General features: G+C 31.0%; 1 protein-coding gene across 1 annotated transcript in view; it reads left to right on the forward strand.

Moving 5' to 3' along the window:
• LOC148280412 (uncharacterized) overlaps window positions 1–19,899 on the forward strand; it is a gene marked incomplete at its 3' end in the record, with an annotated part of 251,815 nt that overhangs the window by 147,969 nt on the left and 83,947 nt on the right. The window lies entirely within an intron of this gene.

Raw genomic sequence — 19,899 nt, forward strand, 5'->3', positions numbered from 1 at the left:
AATGTGTAAATACGCAGGATATTTATTCAAAAAATATTTATCTGATAAGAAGAATGAATGTGACACCAATACAGCAATAAATCTGTATGATAAAGAGCGCGAAGATAGAACCCAGAACAAAGAAGACAAAGACGCTGTTCTGTGGCCGGTGTTAGTGTGAAAGATATTCAGTTGGTTGTTTGGCTGTGAGCGGGGGCAACAGTGCACCCGTGTAAGATTACCTGCGTGTTTATGGTTTCTTATTTGTTTTGCCATAACAGGGCTAAATTATATTTTAATTTTTATAAATTATGGAAAAAAATAATTAAACAGTATGCTTCTATTTTCAAATGTCTAAACGTCTGAATATTCCGTATTTTGCTTGAGGTAACTTCATGTTACATCACCGAGCGCAGAGGATTTTTTTACCGCAGCCTTTAAAGAGTTAATATTACAAGCAATTATTCCAGTAAGCTAAATATTTGGATCTTTGATAAATTTACGGTCAACAATGTCTAAAATATGTTTTTATGCCCCAATATTTTTATCCCACAAATGTTCATATGTCTTAATAATATTTAAAGCAATGACTTTGAGATAAAACATTTAATTAAATAGAACCAGCCAAAAATAAAAATGTGGTTATTTGAATGTACGAGTATTTCGTTTTCAATTTTGTAAACATATTTTTAAATATCTTCTTTTTTTGAAACGCAGCATATGTATACTCATTTTTAAAATTTAATTTTTATAAATTAACATTTGTGTCTTAATATTAGCACTTTGAAAATGTGTTCTTCCAGTAAGCTTAAATTATTTTTTAAATGTTTTCCCACACACATCCGTGATAGAAAATAGGAAACAATTTTGTGATAGAGTGGAAATTGTATCTCAGACCCACGGATCCGGAGCCAACAATACCATCACTGAACCACAGACTGAATTAGTATTTTAGAAGAAATTGAGAATATTTTTGAAAAAGGAATATAAAATTTAAGGACAGACAAAGCACAAAGCAAATACCTGTCATTGGCTAGTTTTAAGCCTAAAAAATGTTCCGCTTTAAATGAGTTTGCCAGTTTGCGTTTATTCGAACGTATTCTTTTGTTTGTTGAATTTTAAAAAATATTTTTGGCAATTTAAAATTTATACAAAAAATATCAAATACTTTCATTATTTTGTATATTTAGTATTTTGAGAAAAAAATTTAATTTAATTTATATTTTAAAGGGATGGTTATGAAAATTTTCACAAAATCATCTTAAAAATGAATATTATATCTGCACATAAAAAAATAAGGGGAGGTATTAATTTATCTGCGCTTAAATTAAACTACGGATATCTGTGGTTGAAATTTTGACAGGTGGTTTTAATGTCAGAATTTCTTCACAAAATTTTTCGAAATTGAAATTTCTTGATGAAAATAATTTTCATGGACGTTCTGTTTTATCTCCGGAAGTTTTGTTCACCCCATCTAAAACATTTTTTATACGTACCAGGGGTTTAGCCAAAAATACAAGAAAAAGGAATAAAATAAATATTAGCTTTTATGGAATACGCTTGTAAAATAAGAAAATGTAACGCATTTTTTTTTTAAAACGAAATAAATTTGCTCTGAGTGATAACTACTGTATAAAAAATAAATCCTCGTAGCCGAAAAATCGAATAAAGGTAATATACGTAAATCCTAATTTTCACAGCACAAGCACTCACTGAGACTAAATTTTGTATCTTATAAACATTTGAAGAATACAGCTTTCAGATCTTAAGTTTCCAAGTACAAGAGTTTAGGTCCACCCTTATAATACACGCACGGAGTGCTAGTGTCGTATTGTAAGTGTTTAGTACGGGGGCGTGGGGTAGAAGGGTAGACATTACAGTGGGGTCACGCACGGAGAGAGACTTAATGCTTCGCCCTTCTGAATAATGGAGGAGGTCACAATTTATTCAGACAATGAATGTCTTCCATAGGCCTCGAATGTCCGCCGAGTTAAGGTGTAGGGGATAAAAACTTATATTAATATTGAATGGAGGTGTTGTTTTGTGAGGTGAATATTTCATTAAGGAATGAACGCATAATTGGTTCAAAGCTTGAAGAGAAAAGTGGTTAGTGAGAATTTTTCAGAAAGTATTGTGAATTATGACTTATATGAATGTTGCTGTTTTATTTGTCAAGAGATCAACTTGTGGGTTTTTGTCGGTAGGAATTGATGATGTTTGAAAACATGAGAGGTACTACTCAGTTGGAGGTGACCGAAAAAAATTATAATATACTTTAGTGTGATTTATTACATGTCGTATAAACAGTACCAGAAAGAGTAAGTACGTAAACGTTTTGCGTTAGTTAGTAACTGTCTTGCTACTTAATCGCATCGCCTCGGATGTCGACATATTTCACAACAGTGGGCCTTCCCTTAGGAAAGCACTTTCTAATTTTTAATTTTTCTTTTTATATTTTGTTACATTATTTTAATAACATAACTTTCTACTGTAATTTGTGATCTTTTATTGTATTTAGAATGAATTAGGTCTTTTTTCTGTAATGTTCTAAATATCTGAATAAATTAATTAAAAATTAAAATGAAAAATGAACTGTGTAAGTACTGCATTATCTGACTGCACGATGGAACTGACTGTGTGTGTAACTAAGGTTGTTCTTATTTATTTATTGTCCAGTGTTTATTAAACTTTACTTTAAACTTTAAGCATCTTTTCATTAGTTATTTGGATGTTTTCATAATCAATCGTTTACACTGTGGCGAACAACACCAACAGCCGTGAGGTTTACCGGACCGAACTTCATTTTGGCCCGCAACGCGTAGTCCGCTGCAACGTCATCTCAGACGAGATATTAACTCCGTGCATCGGAAGAACGCACCACATTTCATATTGGCATTTCTGCCTGCCCTGCCTGCCTACAGCTCTGAGCCTGTGCTCGCTAATGTAAATTCCTTCTGTATATTATAATAGGATTTAACTCGTGTGTAATTATTTGATAAATAACTTCAATTGTAATCCATCTTTCTCGTTTTACCTCAAATCAACTCACGCGCACCTGTTCTATAACACAAATGAAATATATTATCAAATTATTACACTGTCAAATGACAATAGGCATTCTTTTCCAGTGATTCCTACAGTTCAATGAATATAATGATTAAAAAGCTGACGTCTGACAAAGAGAAGTTTTATTTTACCATCTTACTAAGTCAGCCTCGTGGTGGAATCGTTAGCGTGTTTGAATACCATGCAAGAGATCTCGGGTTCACTTCCCGACATGGTTGATACGAAATATTTATTTAAAAGTGTGTTTTTACACAATAATATTTTATAGTCCCTGGACTGGTACCTGAAACATAAAACTGATCATCTTACCTTCATGTAACAAAAATGGTCAAGATACACTGCTATTGGTGTACCAATGCAGTGTGCCGTATGCCCTATTAGGTGCAAAAAGGAAATGATGATGATGATGATATAACTAAAACATTATTAAACCCATGGATGTTTTTAAGATTTTTTAAAAAATGAAGTAATTTTATTTCACTTTAAATTTAGTTCATAGGAATCGAACAAAGAGTAACTTTTGTGGTACATCGTTTTTAACACCAAAACAAAAGAGATGCCGATTTTTTTGTATGTAAGAACAATTTTTTCAATGTTTTTCCAATATCATTTTTACTTTGATGTTGTTAAAACATATGTTTAACAGAAATCTCGATAAGAAAAGAGACACAAACTGAAAAAAGACACAAGTCTTTATGAACATAAAGGGGTGGGTGCTCTCATTGAATATAAGAAAAAACGTCATTATTTTTAACCCTAGAGAGATAACCTTATTTTATGTTACTGAAAAGATAAACTAGCGCCTGAGAGGCGCACAATATTTAATACCTATTTATTCAATAAATTCAAATAATTTTATATTTTTTATTACCTTAATGAATTGTTATATTATTAATAAGTAAATAAAACACAAATGTTTATTATTATTTTTTATTTTAAGAAAAATGTGAAGGATATTAAAAACCCTTCACAAAAAGTAACAAAAATCAGCAGTCTTCTGTATTTGGGTAATAAAAAAAAATAGGTAACATTTATAGTATTTTATCTTACAAACTAATTAATTAATAGATAATCAGACTCAAAAATCATGAAATACATAGAAAAAAAATGTTTAGATACAATTGTTACAAACAACATTTTTGTGCTCTCCACACACTGTATTTTTACATTTCATGCACGTCATCTTAGACATTCTTTTCTTTTTTGTGGTACACAAGCCACAATAACGTCAAACTTTAGGCGGAGATTCCTCTTCAGCGCCTTCAGAAACCTCTATATCATTTTGTGGCAGGATGTTCTCAATATTTTCTCGCAATCGTTTTGATAAAGTAGGAATTTCTAGTCTGGATCTCATCCAAGGTGTAGATAGTTCAGTGCTTAATTTTTTCATATATTCCCTACGGTTCAATGGTTTTTCTCCTTTCAATAAAACATTATGAGTGTAAATTATGTACGAGTTGACGAAAGCCATGTTCAAAATGCCATAAAACATTGTCATTGGTCATCTGTTTGTTTTTCTAGAACAAGACATCGAAGAGCACATCTGATCAAATGTATCGACGCCGCCTTTAGTCTGGTTGTAGAACATAATTACATCAGGTTTGCCAGTTGTAGAATTTATGACGGCGCCTTCATCGCACGAGGACAATACATACACCATCTTTGACGGCTTCGGCTTATATGAAACTAGGGTTAATTGTCCATCAAAACCAAACACAGACGTGCCTACTTGTCGAGAACGGGTGTTTTTCATTTCTTCAGGAATTTCCCGTTTGTTTGACCTAACCGTGCCCACAATTGTCAATTTGTACGGTTCAAGAAGAAGTGACTTTGCAACAGGGATGGATGTAAACCAATTGTCACATGTTATGTTGCGGTTGGTGCCATGAATTGGTCGTGATAGCTCCTTCAAGTAATACTCTCCTTGTGGCAAACCATTTGTATTTGTAGCTTTTCCAATGTATGGCATCGCATTCACCATATAATTGGTTCCTCTATCGCACATCATCGGAATTTTTATGCCATATTTATTCGGTTTATTAGGTATGTACATTCGAAAGGGGCATCTACCCCGGAACCCAAGTAATTGTTCGTCGATAGTTACATTAGTACCCGCGGAGTAATTACCGAATAAACCGATCTTGCTGACGAAGAACTGAGCGTAGAGTCTTGTCATCCATTCTTAGAGACCTGACAAGAAAATCAAATCGATCTCTACTCATTACTGCCACATATCTCGTGCCCGTAAATGTACTGTCAAACAACTCAACGGTTGATAAATGATTATCTTTCATTGCAGCGCTGAGGGTAAGTGTCCCAATGAAGGCTCTGATTTCCGTATGATTCGTGTCTCTAAATGTCGAACAAGTCATACTATTCGTACGTTTTATGGATATCTCAACATTTGTCCATTGAACAAGCTCTTGAATGATTTCGTCCGTGATGAATAATTGAAAGCATAAAAGTGGTTCAACAATATTTCTACACATGCGACTAGGACCTCTATTAGAGCGAACTATATTAATGGCGGATGTTCTTCCACTACTTTGGCCTTTAGTAGTAGCCCAGACATGTTTATTCTTACCTCGAATAACCCTATGAGGAGGAATAACAATGCGGTGGTCATGTCCGGGATTTTCAGGTGCTGAGGTGTCATCTCCGCGATTTTCAGATGTTGAGGTATGATCTCTGGGATTTTCAGGTAGTGTTGGGGTCACATTCACATTTTCCTCGATAACTTCATCTATGTACTCGTCATCAGTATCACTTTGAATATCGTCTTCACTTATATGATCTTCCATCTCGCTGTTACTGCCATCATCTGCACTTTCATCTTCTTCATTCAATAAATATACTATTTCACTGTCATCCAACACTCTTCTACTCGCCATGGAGTTAAACAATCCTAAAAACGATTAAAATTAATAAATAACAGTAGCCTACTTTTATATATACCGTACATAAGTAAAAAGTAACAAAAACATATTAACAAAAAAATGCATAAAAGTTACACAAGAGATAAACATGCGCCTCTCGAGCGCAACGCATCGTCATAGCTACAAAACTGTGGTACTTACCGAGCAGAAGCGATCGTCACTCGGCAGAGTTGACCAACGACTAAGTTGACTCAGCAACACAAGCTTGCACGCGCGTCGGTTAGAAAAAGACAGCGATATATTTGTTTCGCGGGCGCCTCCAAGGCGCACGTTATCTTTCTAGGGTTAATGTTACAAACTATTCAGTATTTCAAATTATTCAATGCTTTTATGCCCCAATGTTCAGAATGTGAAGATTAGTCAATTTGTCACACGACTTAGAATTCTTTGGGATAGATCTTCCGGCTTTTCGAAGATCTCTTCGCCACTATAACAGCGTTGGATGAAGATGGATTGGCATGGTTTAGCTAAAAGTCTTATATATCTTTCGTTTTTATGAATATATTGTACATCGTTATTGTATTGCCCTTAGTGTCTTTGCTACATAGTTTTATGTTATTTTTGTTCAGTTTCTTGTATTTATGTTTTGTCATATAACTGTTGTAATTAACTAAGGCCGTATATACAGGTAGAATAAATAAAGTAAAATAAAATAGTTTTCCCATCCATTATTAAATATTATAAAAGGCTGCATTCTATGAGAAAACATATACTACAACATTGGGAGAATGCTATTTTACAACATTTAATAAAGTTTGCATTTTAATGTTTACAAACAAAATTCGTTTTTTATGGATCCTAATCAGATTATTTCCTTAAATTGTATGTAAAGTGAGAAAAGAACAGAGTCCACAATATAGCTAAACTAATACTTACGTTAGAGTTAAGCATCTTTAAATAATAATATACTTAACTTAATTATGGACATATTTTATTTGGACATCTAGGAAGTTTTTTCAATAAGAATAACTCTTATACGAGTATTTGATCTAAGAAATTGAAGACACATAAACCTCTGTCACTTCATATTGAGCCTTGTAATACCGTATCAAATATCAAGTGGATTTTCGTTTCATTGAATAACGTTTTCTTTTTTTTACTAAAAGAAGAAAAATAACAAATAATTGATTACTGGCTGAGGTTGATTGCGAGGGTGTGTTTTTATTCTCACTTATTTGAACGTTGAACGATCCGATATTATCGCAAATTGAATTCAAACAATAGACGGGAATTTTTATTGAAATAGAATCAATATTGAGAAGTTTCATGGAATAGATACCGTGAATTTAAACAAGCTTACTGCAACGGACTGAAATTGCACCAGGAAATTATTATTTCTCCTTTGAAAAAAATATATCCGATGCACCCATGCATCAAAACTTTTCTGCACAGAATATGTATTCTCTTGTTTTGAGCAATTTGGAATTTGGATGTGTTGTTTGGTCAGAAAAAAAACATTCTTCTTTGTTATTTAAGTGTAATATGGGCAGGACATTTCAATGTTATGGGGAGCGCTTCGAGTATTTTAAAACTAAAAAGTTAGAAACTAGGAGACAAATTGCGCATATGATGTACGAGTATTTATGTAATATAATTTACCATAATGTTGATTCAGTGTTTTGTGTTGAAAATGTGTCATTGTACGTCCCCTGTAGGCGTATGAGATCGCTTGATACCTTTTGTCTTCCAATTTTTACCAACAATGTGGCACATTTTAATCTTCTTGCAAGGATGTTAAGACTATAAAAAAATATAAAAAAGTGAATGCTGAAATGAATCAAGATAGAGTAAATGATTATATAAACAATATTGCGGTGTCTAAAATCAAATGTCTAATCTTTTTTTGTTTGTCAATTAATTTTCTTTCTTCTTCTTATTAGGCCGTTTCTCTCCACTGCTGGATATGGCCTCTTCCAAATTTTTCCATGTTTGTCTGTCCTGGGCGCTCTGTTTCAATCCATGGCCCACGAGTTCGACGACGTCGTCAGTCCATCTCCTCTGCGGTCTCCCTACTTTCCTTTTACTTTCGCAGGGTCCCCAGTTTAGTATTCTGGGGGTCCACTTATTGACTTCTTGTCTAGCCGCATGACCCGCCCACTGCCATTTTTGTCTTCTCACTCTTTCTGTTATATCGGTCACTTTTGTAGGGCTTCTTATCTCCTCATTCGTTATTCAGTTTCTTAAGGAGACACCCAACATTTGTCCTTCCATAGGCCGCTGAGTGCACTTAATTTTGTGAACACTTCTAGCAGTGAATGACATGGTTTCAAGACCGTATGTTGCCACCGGCAGAACACAAGAGTTAAACTTTGGCCTTCAGATTATTTAGGATTTCCTTATTTCTGAAAAATCTATTTAAGTTTTTTTATTACTTCTTATATCTTTTTACTTTCATTTTCTTTTCTTAAAAAATCAGTAAGTCTTATCTTAAACCCAACCTTTATAATAACTTAAATTTATGTATTAGGATACACACTCATTTTATATAATTTATGAAAGATGGTGAAGTTCTATACTTTAGGATATATTTTTTTAATTTTTTTTATTTAAATCTTAAAGTAGGGCACACATATCATACATATTGTTATGTGTGTTCTAATAATAACATTGCAAATATATTTAATTTATAAATTGTTTATCACATATGTCTTGACCATTATTTTAAATTTTGATATGTTTTTTTCTTCATAAATATTTTTTTCCATTTCGTAATACTCTTTAATTGCTTTAAATAAAAATGAATTTTGTGACTTTGCCTTTTTCCTAAATGGAAGTCTAATTTTGTTCTTTTCTCTAGTATTGTGATCGTGTTCATGCTGGTTCCGATCAATTTTTTTCCAAAATTCTGTTTTTTTATTAGAGTTTATAATTTTATGAACAGATATCATTGTATTGTAAAATATTCTTTGTTTATATGTTAATAATTTCATTTCATTTACCATCGACTTTTCCCTCGTATATCTGTTTTTTTTCAAAATGATAGGATAAATGATACCAATACTTTCTTATAAATTGTATATATTTTATATATCCTTGTGGAACTTTCAAATAAAATATTTAAAAAAATCCTTCTTATTTATTAACTTTAATTGTTCGGCAACTGGAAATATTTTGATTGTTTTTCGTGCGAAAACGAAAAGTTAAAATTAATTTATCAGGAACTTTGTTGTACAGGTTTATTTATTTCAACACTTTTTATACAACATATACAGTTTACATACACATGTATAAAAGCGGGCATATTGCCTAAAGGCAATTTCTACCTTCTTACTCAAACAGTTCAATTTAAGAATATCAGTGATATATGAACAGGTACGTAAAATTATAATATTTTTATTACAAAACAAAACATTGATGTACGAATGTATTTTTTCAGAAATATAGTAAAAAGTATGATAGAATAATCATTAGTTTTATACAAAGTAAATACAAATATTTTGCACAACTTTTTCTTCATAGTTGTAACATATGGTGTCCACAATGAGCCTCCGTGAATCTCTATCGGCTGCCAGCTCCTGTGCATCCTCCCAAGTCAGGTTCGCGTCCCGTAGTTCTGACTTAAACTGCCGACGAACAGTCAGCAGTGGACGTCCAGGACGTCGAGAACCTGATGCCTTGTAAAGTAGGCAAGCGCGGTTAAAGCTCTCAGGAGGCATCCGCAGTATATGGCCCAGCCAACCGTATCTCCTCCGCTTGATGATAGTAACAGTTGCCACCAGACTTTGCTGCGTCCATTCTCTTATTACTTCATTATGTTTTTTTCAATTCTGCACAACAGGTTAAATTTAAGGGTAAATTATTCAAAACACCTTGGTGTTCAAAAACCCAGACTTAAGGAAATTCTTATTTATTTTTGCGATCTCATCGGGAATCAATGTGTGACGCAAAAGTCTTATCAATTCCACCGTGGGGTCATTATTTTGTTTTGAACAATATTTAAACTTAAATAATAACATCGTATGTTAAACATGCTTTTTTTCGTAGGACTTTTTCAATGTACAAAACAAAATTTAAAAATATAGATTATACAAACATCACTCGGTCAGATTTAAAATTTACACTAAAAATGTATTATGTAACTTAGTAGACATTATAATAATAAATATGTACATCTCCCCCCCCCCCCCCTCTTTATCCTCTCTTCAAGGATTTTTGTTCTTTTCCCGCCCAATTTACAGTAACTTAATGTTCTTAAAATTAATATTTAAAAAAGCTTTGATTATTGAGTACTTGAAAATAACATTTTTATATGTATAAATTGTATGTATTTATTTGATATGTAATAAATATTATCTTTACTAACTTTGTATACTATGTGGAAATCTGTTATTAGTTCTGAGTTTATACACTATATCTGTTTGTTTACTAAAAATATGTATGTAGAACTGATTTCCCTAATAAAATAAAATAAAATAAAATAAAATAAAATAAAATAAAATAAAATAAAATAAAATAAAATAAAATAAAATAAAATAAAATAAAATAAAATAAAATAAAATAAAATAAAATAAAATAAAATAAAATAAAATAAAATAAAATAAAATAAAATAAAATAAAATAAAATAAAATAAAATAAAATAAAATAAAATAAAATAAAATAAAATAAAATAAAATAAAATAAAATAAAATAAAATAAAATAAAATAAGTAATAAAACCAAATTATACTACAAAGATAGTCGTCATTCCCTTTTCGCACCTTATGGTACATAGGGTACTTCATTGGTAAACTAATCGCAGCGTATTTTGATCATAAAGGACATAAAAGATCATGAAAGGAAGAAAGTAAATAAATAATAAAATAAACAGAAACCTATTACTGTACCAGAAATTTTAATTCAACAATAAAAAAAGTCGTATTCATTCATACTTCCATACTATTATTATAATTGTGAAAGCGTGTTCGTTCGTTTGTTTGCTTGTGTTTCCTTCACGTCTCAACGGAACGACCGATTAAAATATTTTTTGCGTAGGAATAGCCTGGTAAGTGAAAAGTAAAATATAAAAACACTTATTTTTATTCCAGAAAAAAAAAAAACACAATAATTGGTTCCAGACAGAGGGGCCGATTTCTTTTTATTTTAAATGATTATTAAAATACATTAAAAAAATAAATCCATTTCACATATTTTAATCGATGTTTGTGGTATCTGATATTTCTGTATAATGTGATTCCACGATTTAAATTTTCACAGTTTATATCGGAAAGTAAATAATGGTTCGTATATCCGTGTGGATATGTACAGTGTACATTTAGGTTTGTGCTTGCGGTTACTTACAAATATTTGTGGAGAAGTACTGGATTTAATCCTCATTGACTTTAACTTAGTGTGATTTATTTAGTACGGTCTATATCCCATGGTTGTATATATTCTGGATATTAAAAAGCGAATTTTGTTAAATACTCTGTCAATTATTTACACGCTGAAAAACAAACTGCTTCCTGGATACATTTTTTTTATTTTTTAAATGAATATTTGCGTTCTTATGATTTACCCAAATATTTAATTTTGAGGGCCATTTTCAACGAGTTGTAAATAACTCACTATTAGAAAATGGGAATCAAGTTGGGGTATAGTAGGATTCAAACCACAGACCTTTGGTCCGTGAGTCCGAGACACTAACCACAGGACCACAACCCAATTTTAAAAAAGGTATTGTATACAATAGGCATTTTTAAAAGTTTGTAACGAGAAGTGAAGATGATTTCAGGCATTTTAAGGTGAGACTGACTGGAACTCAAAACAACCCTTACCATAAAGGTGTTGAAATGTTTAATCAGACGCCAGAAAGTCTCAGGGAAGCTGGAAGCTTTCCTACTTTTGGAGCAAAATACTATTTGTAAATTGGGAAAAGAGATAATTTATTTGCGTATTTTGTAGATTTAAGGATAATTTGAATTTAGAAATATTTATTTTTATTTTTTATAGTGTTGTACTCACAAGTAAATTAAGGTTAATATGTAAATTTACCAACTATACAAATAAAAACAGAAAAAAAAAACTCCGCATATTAAAAGTATAAATAAACAAATCAAAGAAAAGTTTTGAAATCGAATATGGAAGTATAGGTATAGAGCTAATTTTTTTTTATTTATACTTTAACATTGTTTGTGTTCTTTTTTTTTTTTCAGAATAATGTTCCCCCACTGGGTTCCGTGCCTAGGGAAACATTTTACAAAATGTGAAACTTGTCTAAGATTAGCTATTAAACAAAGGTACCATAATAATTACACTAATAAAAATTAATAAATCCAATTAACCTAATTATCATTAACATAATAAACAATAAAAAACTTTAAAAAATATATAAAAACACAACGAATTTATTAAGACCAATAGAACAAATTTCGTAAACAGTACACATATTTGACCTATTTGGCTTGATCCACTCATCGACCTGTGACCTTATGACCTGTCATTGACTGGTTTTATAGGTCACGTTACATAAAACTAATCATAATCAACATCATTTCTCTTTCCGCACCCATTGTAAACCAAATGAATCGGATTTCAATCACCCGATACATAAAGATAATGTGATTTTGTCTACGCAATTTGAGCAATCTATAAAATCAATATTTTACTCTAGAATGAGAGGCAAACGCGCCAATCACTACACATTGAGGTGGACTTATCTCCACTTGGTTTAATTATTCAGAACTATGACCTGAGAGCAGCCATCTAGTTGAAAACACTCGTCTCTGGTTTTATTTCTATTTCACACACAATACAGTATTCTTCATCCGCCTGGACACAGAGCATATTAGAATTAAAAAAGAGAAGCACTGGATTTAAATCACTACATACATAGATAAATTTACAGGTAATTAAATATTTATTCAGGAATATGAAAATACAGCTTATGACCTGTTATTGACAGGTTTCATTGATCACTTAACACAACTAACAAAAATAGTATTTAATATCCTGTTTTAATCTATTTCAATTTTGTAATACGGATTGTACTTAAAAACCATCGTTAATTCAATGTTTGCAGTCTGTTCAAATATGGGCAGAACGGTGAATGTTACACAGTGTCTAAAGTGGCTACTTAAACCAGCCATTGTCAGGTCGTACGCCCTGTAGATGCCTAGACTTCTATATTACCTTCTCTTAAATGTTCTTCATCTCTGTTGTAATATGTTTATTGTACTGAATTTGGCAAATTTTCAGGACGTTAATACATTTAGTACGTGTGAAAATAAACTAGTCGAAGGTAGCCACCCTTTCGAAAAGTAATAAATCATTTTAGATTAGGTATGTTCATCATTCTAGAGAATTCTCGTTTTTCTAGATTATTAATATGGGAATGAATTCATTGACGGCATTGTTTGGTTGATTAACAGCATACGGCTTTTCATTTTCCTTTTTATAACTTCATCAATTTTTACCCATTGAAAATGATCAACCTTTATACATTTAATCCATTCAATAATGTACTGTTTGCGAATAGAGCTGCTTCGTTTAAATGATCTTTATATTTTATCCTTAATGTAAGTAATTCAGATCTAAATTAGTTGCAACAAATAGGGAAAATATTTTGTGATGGGAATATGGAAGTCTAGGCATTTACAGGGCTTACGACCTATGATTGGTTGTTTTGAGTGGTGACTTCACACACTGTGTAACATCTTTATTTCTTCAAAACCTACTTAAAGCGTTGGTAATTCATTCATTTTTATTTAAATTAAAACATTTCGTTTTTCAGCTCTCGTAGTGGAATCTGTTTTATGTGGTTATGTTAATTGTATACAATTATTATTTTACCAATGTTTGTTGCAAAGTGGCGTATATAAAATAAAAAATATATAAAGTTTATATTTGAAGCACTAACTTTGTGATCAACAATATTTCTTTTAATCCTCTCCTGTCTAACTTCGAAAATGGTGATATCAAATTGCCACCCGTGTAAGGAAAAAACGACTTGATTTACTGGGTCCACGTGTAGTATTTAGTGAACATGATAAAAATAAAATAGGAATCAATTCATATGTTACGTAAACCTTGACGAGGAAGATTGTTTGCTTTGAAACCGGTTTGTGGGAAAAAAAATAATAAAAAATTAGTGGTTAAAAACAAAGCTGTTTTATTTATTTAATTAAAAAATTTAACTGATATTATTTTTCAGGAGTTTTATTAATAATAAATAAAAATACAACGAATGAACACATAACAATACTGTTTGAAAATAGCCGTGGAAATCGGAACGATTTTACGTTAAATATAATTAGTAAGTAGCAACGCCATTTTTATGGCAACGGGAATCAATGGTGGTCGGAGAGGGTTTGGTTTAAGTTTCCGCTCGTTACCGCCGTACTGCATCTCTGTGTTGGCAGGCCTGGCACCTGGAGTTTCATGTGAATTCAGATAAATATTTCCAACTACAAAAATATAGAGCACTATTTAAGCTTCAAATAATTCTGAAACTACATTTTGTTTTTAAGGTTATTAATACTTTAATAAAGAAGCTTGTGTATCTTGATCCGGTCGGTAGAAAAAATAAAAAATAATTTGTTAAGAAAAAGGTGTTTTATGTTAATCTTTATTTATATAATTCCTCTGTACGTGTGATGTCACCGTACTCCTCCTAAACGGCGTAACCGATTTACGTACGGTTTTCAGAGAAACGTAGATCTTTGCGTTGTGCGTGTTCGTAGATATTAAAATTTTCAATCGAATATGTATAAAAGAAGTTAGGAGCATAAATGTTAAATTCATCGATCTATCAGGGTTGCATTCGAGGAGAATTCATTCGCACAAAAATGGAAAGATGTTGTTTTTTGTGTACAAAAAAGTTTGTTTTTGAATGTTTACAAACAGCATTTGTTTTTTGTGAATCTCAATCAGATTATTTCCTTAAACTCCTTATAATTTCTACCTTTTTGTTTTTTTTTATTTGATGTTTGGTAACACTGAAATATTATTAAATTCAGTAAATTTAAAAAAATCTTGTTCCTACATAAGTACACCCCTTTGTCAGTGAGACGACCGGAGTTTGACTTTTGCAAAAAGAATGCTATATTTGAAAGAACATTTATTTTATGTTTTGGAATTCAACCATAAACAAGTACCAGGTACCTACTTAAATGAAATGTTTGAATATTTTCAATTTTAAGTTTTGGAATTTAATCACAAACAAGTAGTTAGGTACCTAATTATCAATAAAAAGAATTTTTCCTAGCTAATAGCAGGTAAACCAACATTCGCGCAGGACAAAGTCTTACGGGTCCGCTAGTTATATTACAAAAAACAACCACAAGATAAGTGCTTCAGAAACAATTTTTGAATAAGTATTTACGGACGTACATAGAAAAAACGGTTAAATAACATATCTTTAAAAACACTGCAATAAAATACTTTGAGAAATTGCTGTATTATTTTATTTACCTATCCTCATGTTTTTCCTCATATTTAAGTGCTATATATATAATACATTGAGAGTTAAAATAAGCTGAAGCGAAAATGTGCTGGAAATACCTCTAGAATATTAATCAAGTATGGTTTTGTATCAAGAAGAATGTTCATATATTGTACATGTACGTCTTAAGTGGTTACTTTGCTTCTGAATACCAGAGCGTGGAGGTTGTTTACGCAAATATTTTTGCTTATCCTTTTAAGAAACGCAAAGAAATAAGATACATTCATTTTATTATTTCAAAATTACAAACTGTAAAAAATTAAAGAAATGCGGTATTTCTAATTAATTATCATTTATTGAACAAGATTTTGGCAATTTTTCGGTTATTTGTTAACCCATGTTAACCAGAAATATTTATGCATTTGCAAAAAAAAATGTACGTAAGTATTTTTTTATCACCATGTATGTTTTGGTGTAATTTTAAGCATTGTATTTTTTTTTATTTAAGTAACGTTATAAAAGTTAGGTAACGAGTATTTTGATATTTATTATAAATTACAATAGGTTATGATTGTTAATGACGAAATATTGTCTTCATTTTTTTATTTTATTTGATTTATAAAGGAAAGCTAACAAACATTTATAAAATACAATTATACTATAAATACATATCATAAAGTTCAATTAGAGGCTTCCACCAAACATTTTTATTGTTAATGTTGTCACATAAAAATTAAACATTACATAAAATAACTAATCATACACAACTTATAATATTACTAAAAATATAAATGTAATAATTTTCTTTAAAACATATTATGTAAAACAAATCTATACAGCGAACATTTATGATGTGCCTACATACAGAACTGCACATAACCTGCATAATATAGGCTGCGAATTTAAGGCACAACATCATAACTTGAATTTTTTTATATATTTCATTTTTAAAGGAAGGTAAAATTATGTTTCTAATATCTATACACTTTAATTGATGATTACACATATTGCTTTTTTTGGTAAATGAATTGTTTTTTTGGATGATGCTTATAAAATACTTACCACATGTAAAATTATGCTAAATTTGTGTTTACATTTGACGTCACTCCTGTAATCATGTAATTGTTTAAAAAAAGTATGCAAAGAATAATTATAATTACACTTGAATTACTTATAAGCCTCTACTTAAGATTTATTTTAATTTTTTTTTTAAATAAAATTAATAAAACACATTTATTCGCTATCGTATTATAAAGTTCGAAACTCAAGCGTTATATTATGTTTGAAAAATAAATTTCAAGACGAGAGAACGTAACTCTGAAATAGCTTTTTATATTCCAGTGATCTGAGAAATATTTTTTACCAACTCTTTATTGAATATCACAAAATGATTTATTGGGAAACAAATCGACCCTTTGTTAAAAACACCTCTATACCGACTATATTTAACCCTACATTTTGGTTCAACATTTATAGCACCCTTATTTATCTCCCATAGAAGTTTCCCCCTTGCACTTCTATTCATATCAATCTTCCTGATCTACCCTCCTCCCTAGGCTATGAAAGAGGCTTTGTATATTTTCACCTACAAAAGAAGGTAATTGAATCTAGCTAACGGCAGGCTTATGTAAAACGACTGTCGAAAGGTTTCATTGCATTTCTTATTTTCATATATTATAAAAAATGCGATTTAATAGTTAATACGCTTCTTTCAAGCACGGAGAGATTTCATTTGATTCCCAGTGAGAACACAGAAATTAACTGTAATTTTTCTTAAGTCTGAGTGTCCCGTGTTTTATCAATTTGACCTCCTGACCTGTTGTGGTGCAAATTAAATCAATAATTTTAAAAAAAACAAGTAAACCGTAGGCATAGAGGATAAAACGCCATATCACTTATTCATTACATACAGACCTCGCTTCCCCTCTATTTATACATCGTCTCATGCACAAACGACAATTATTCTGACTTTTGACATTTCCATCTTCAAATATCCATTGGATTTCGTCATATCGTGTCTTTATTAGTGTTCCTCGTTATAAACATTCGCATGGTACATCTCTTAGCCATTCTTGCGCCGTCCATTTGCTCTAAATGTCGGATTCTTTTCCCCTTTTGCCAAGGATCTTCAGAACATTTAACAAAATCTCACTAAACAGTTCTGTCAATGTGTTCCTACAGCAAAGGCATGCTTTCAAAAAGCAAGCACTGTTATCACTCTTGATTTGAGATGACACACTTGCCATGTCTGCCTAGATCATGCTATGACTAAACCCATTGTACATTTAAATAGATTCTAAGATTGTTTAGGTAAAGTGTGTCCATTGTATCATATACTACTCACGCCAATCTATTAAGGCCCTCATGAGTCTGTCGATTGGTTTTAAATGTTTAAAAAAACATTTCAAAACCAACGCACAACTCTTTTCGTGATATTGTCGGCAACGCTGATTCAACGCTTTATAAGCGACAAACATTTTTTTACTAAAGTTTAAATAAATCACTAAATAAAATATGTTTTTATTTGCTTTTCATGGTTCGTTATTTCGTAACGGAAGTTAATCTGGTACGCTGGAAATCCCAAAAAAAAGTTTTCTACACTGTTTTTTTATTTTCATTTTATTTAATGATTTTTTTGTAGAAAATATAAATTGCAAATTGTTAGGTTTATTGCCAAATGGAAATTTCTTCCAACCAGCCAATAAAATAAAGGGGTTATTTATATAATTTTCTTTCTTTTAAAACGCATTTGAGGGAAAATAAAACAAAAAAACTTATAATAAAATAGCAGTCTTTAAATGTTATTGACTGAAAATCACCCACTGTTTTTCAGAAATAAGGTATGGATAATTTTATAGTTGAGTTATTTTTTTAACCTAGAAGAATAGATTCAGAAATAGGAAAATAAAATACAGCTACCCTTAAAAACCCATTAGCGAATGTCATTTTTTTGTTTAGTTCTTTGATAAACAGTCAAATATAATATTTACAACACAATATTTACATCTGTACTTATTCAAACATGATTTATTACTATTGTACTCTTAATATCCTAAATTATACTATTCGAACTGTTTTTTTATATGAACGCCTATATTTACTTTTGTACATTTACTATTTAAAATATATTTGACTTGTATTTTTTACATCTAAACTTTTTACATTTAATTTTGAATATATTTACACTGTTTTCGTTTTTATGCTTTTTGGCATTTCCTCAAATAATTTTATTTCCTTGAACGTAACGCAGTTCTACCTTTTGTTTGAATTAAAAAAAATAACGGAATCGATTTGTAGTGCTCGACTGAGGCCTGTTGTTGGATCGGTGATAGTAGCATGGGCATGGGTTGAGGATTGACCATTTGGTGGAGAGATTTTCCTTTTTAGTTTTGAAACGGGAAAGGAGAAAATTTCCTTAAAATTATACATCAGGAGGTTTATTGCCAAATGGCAATTACTTCCAACCAATCAACAAAATAAAAGTTTTTTTTATAATTCAAGTTATAAAACATATTACTTAAATAGAAAATAAATTAAAAAAATAAAGATGAATAAAATTAAATAAAACTGTATTTCTTTTTAAATGGCCGTAAATCAATACAATTACTCAGTGAGAAAAAGGAAAAAAGAGGAAAGAGGAAAGGAGGAGAGATTAAGGAAGAGAAAGGAGATGTTTTTTCAGACGTAATTTTAACAAATATACTGTAGTAACATCTTTGATAGTGGATGGGAGATGATTCCACCGTCGAGTCTCATGGACACTATATGAGTAAGATAAGAAAGAGGAATTGTGGATGGGTATTAAGAGGATGCTTTGAGAATTAGAACGAAGAGGTAAACCAAAAGCTGATAAATATTATACGTAAGTATGATAAGTATTATACAAGCTTTTACCCGCGGCTCCGCTCGCGCGGTATTGTGGAAAATTAGTTTGGATATTATTAGTCTTTTCGCTAAGCAATAAAAATTTTCCCGACCGAATGATAATTTTTTTTTTGGAAAAAAAAGTGACCTGTATCGTTCATCTACCGCTATTCGACGTATCATAGTAATTCTGTTCACAAATCCAAAATCCTTCTACAAAACCGAAACAAAAAGCCAACCAAAATAACTATAATAAGAAATCGGGTTGTGGTCCCTGTGGCTAGTGTCTCGGACTCACGGACCGAAGGTCCGCGGATCGAATCCCACTCTACCCCAACTCGATTCCATTTTCTAATAGTGAGTTATTTACAACTCGTTGAAAGTGGCCCTCAAAATTGAATATTTGGGTAAATCATAAGAACGCAAATATTTCTTTTTAAAAAAAAATAAAAAAAACTAATAGGTAAAGTGAGTAAACTATAGAAATTTAAAGAATTGTTTGTTTTTGACTTCCCAACTTATCGTTATTTCTCTTTTAAATAACGATGCTCATTATTGACATACCATATATTTTTTCTTTTGTACTTTTTTTTCATTCGGGATAAAAAATAAGTATCCTATTTAACATTTAAATTTTCCGGCTGTCCCTTTCCAAAAAAATATGTCAATCGGTAGATCCGTTAAACCGTGAAGAAA

The sequence above is a fragment of the Micrasema longulum genome, unplaced genomic scaffold (genome assembly GCF_059751315.1).
Source record: "Micrasema longulum isolate JH-2025_06_02 unplaced genomic scaffold, ASM5975131v1 h1tg000582l, whole genome shotgun sequence".
NCBI lineage: Eukaryota > Metazoa > Arthropoda > Insecta > Trichoptera > Brachycentridae > Micrasema > Micrasema longulum.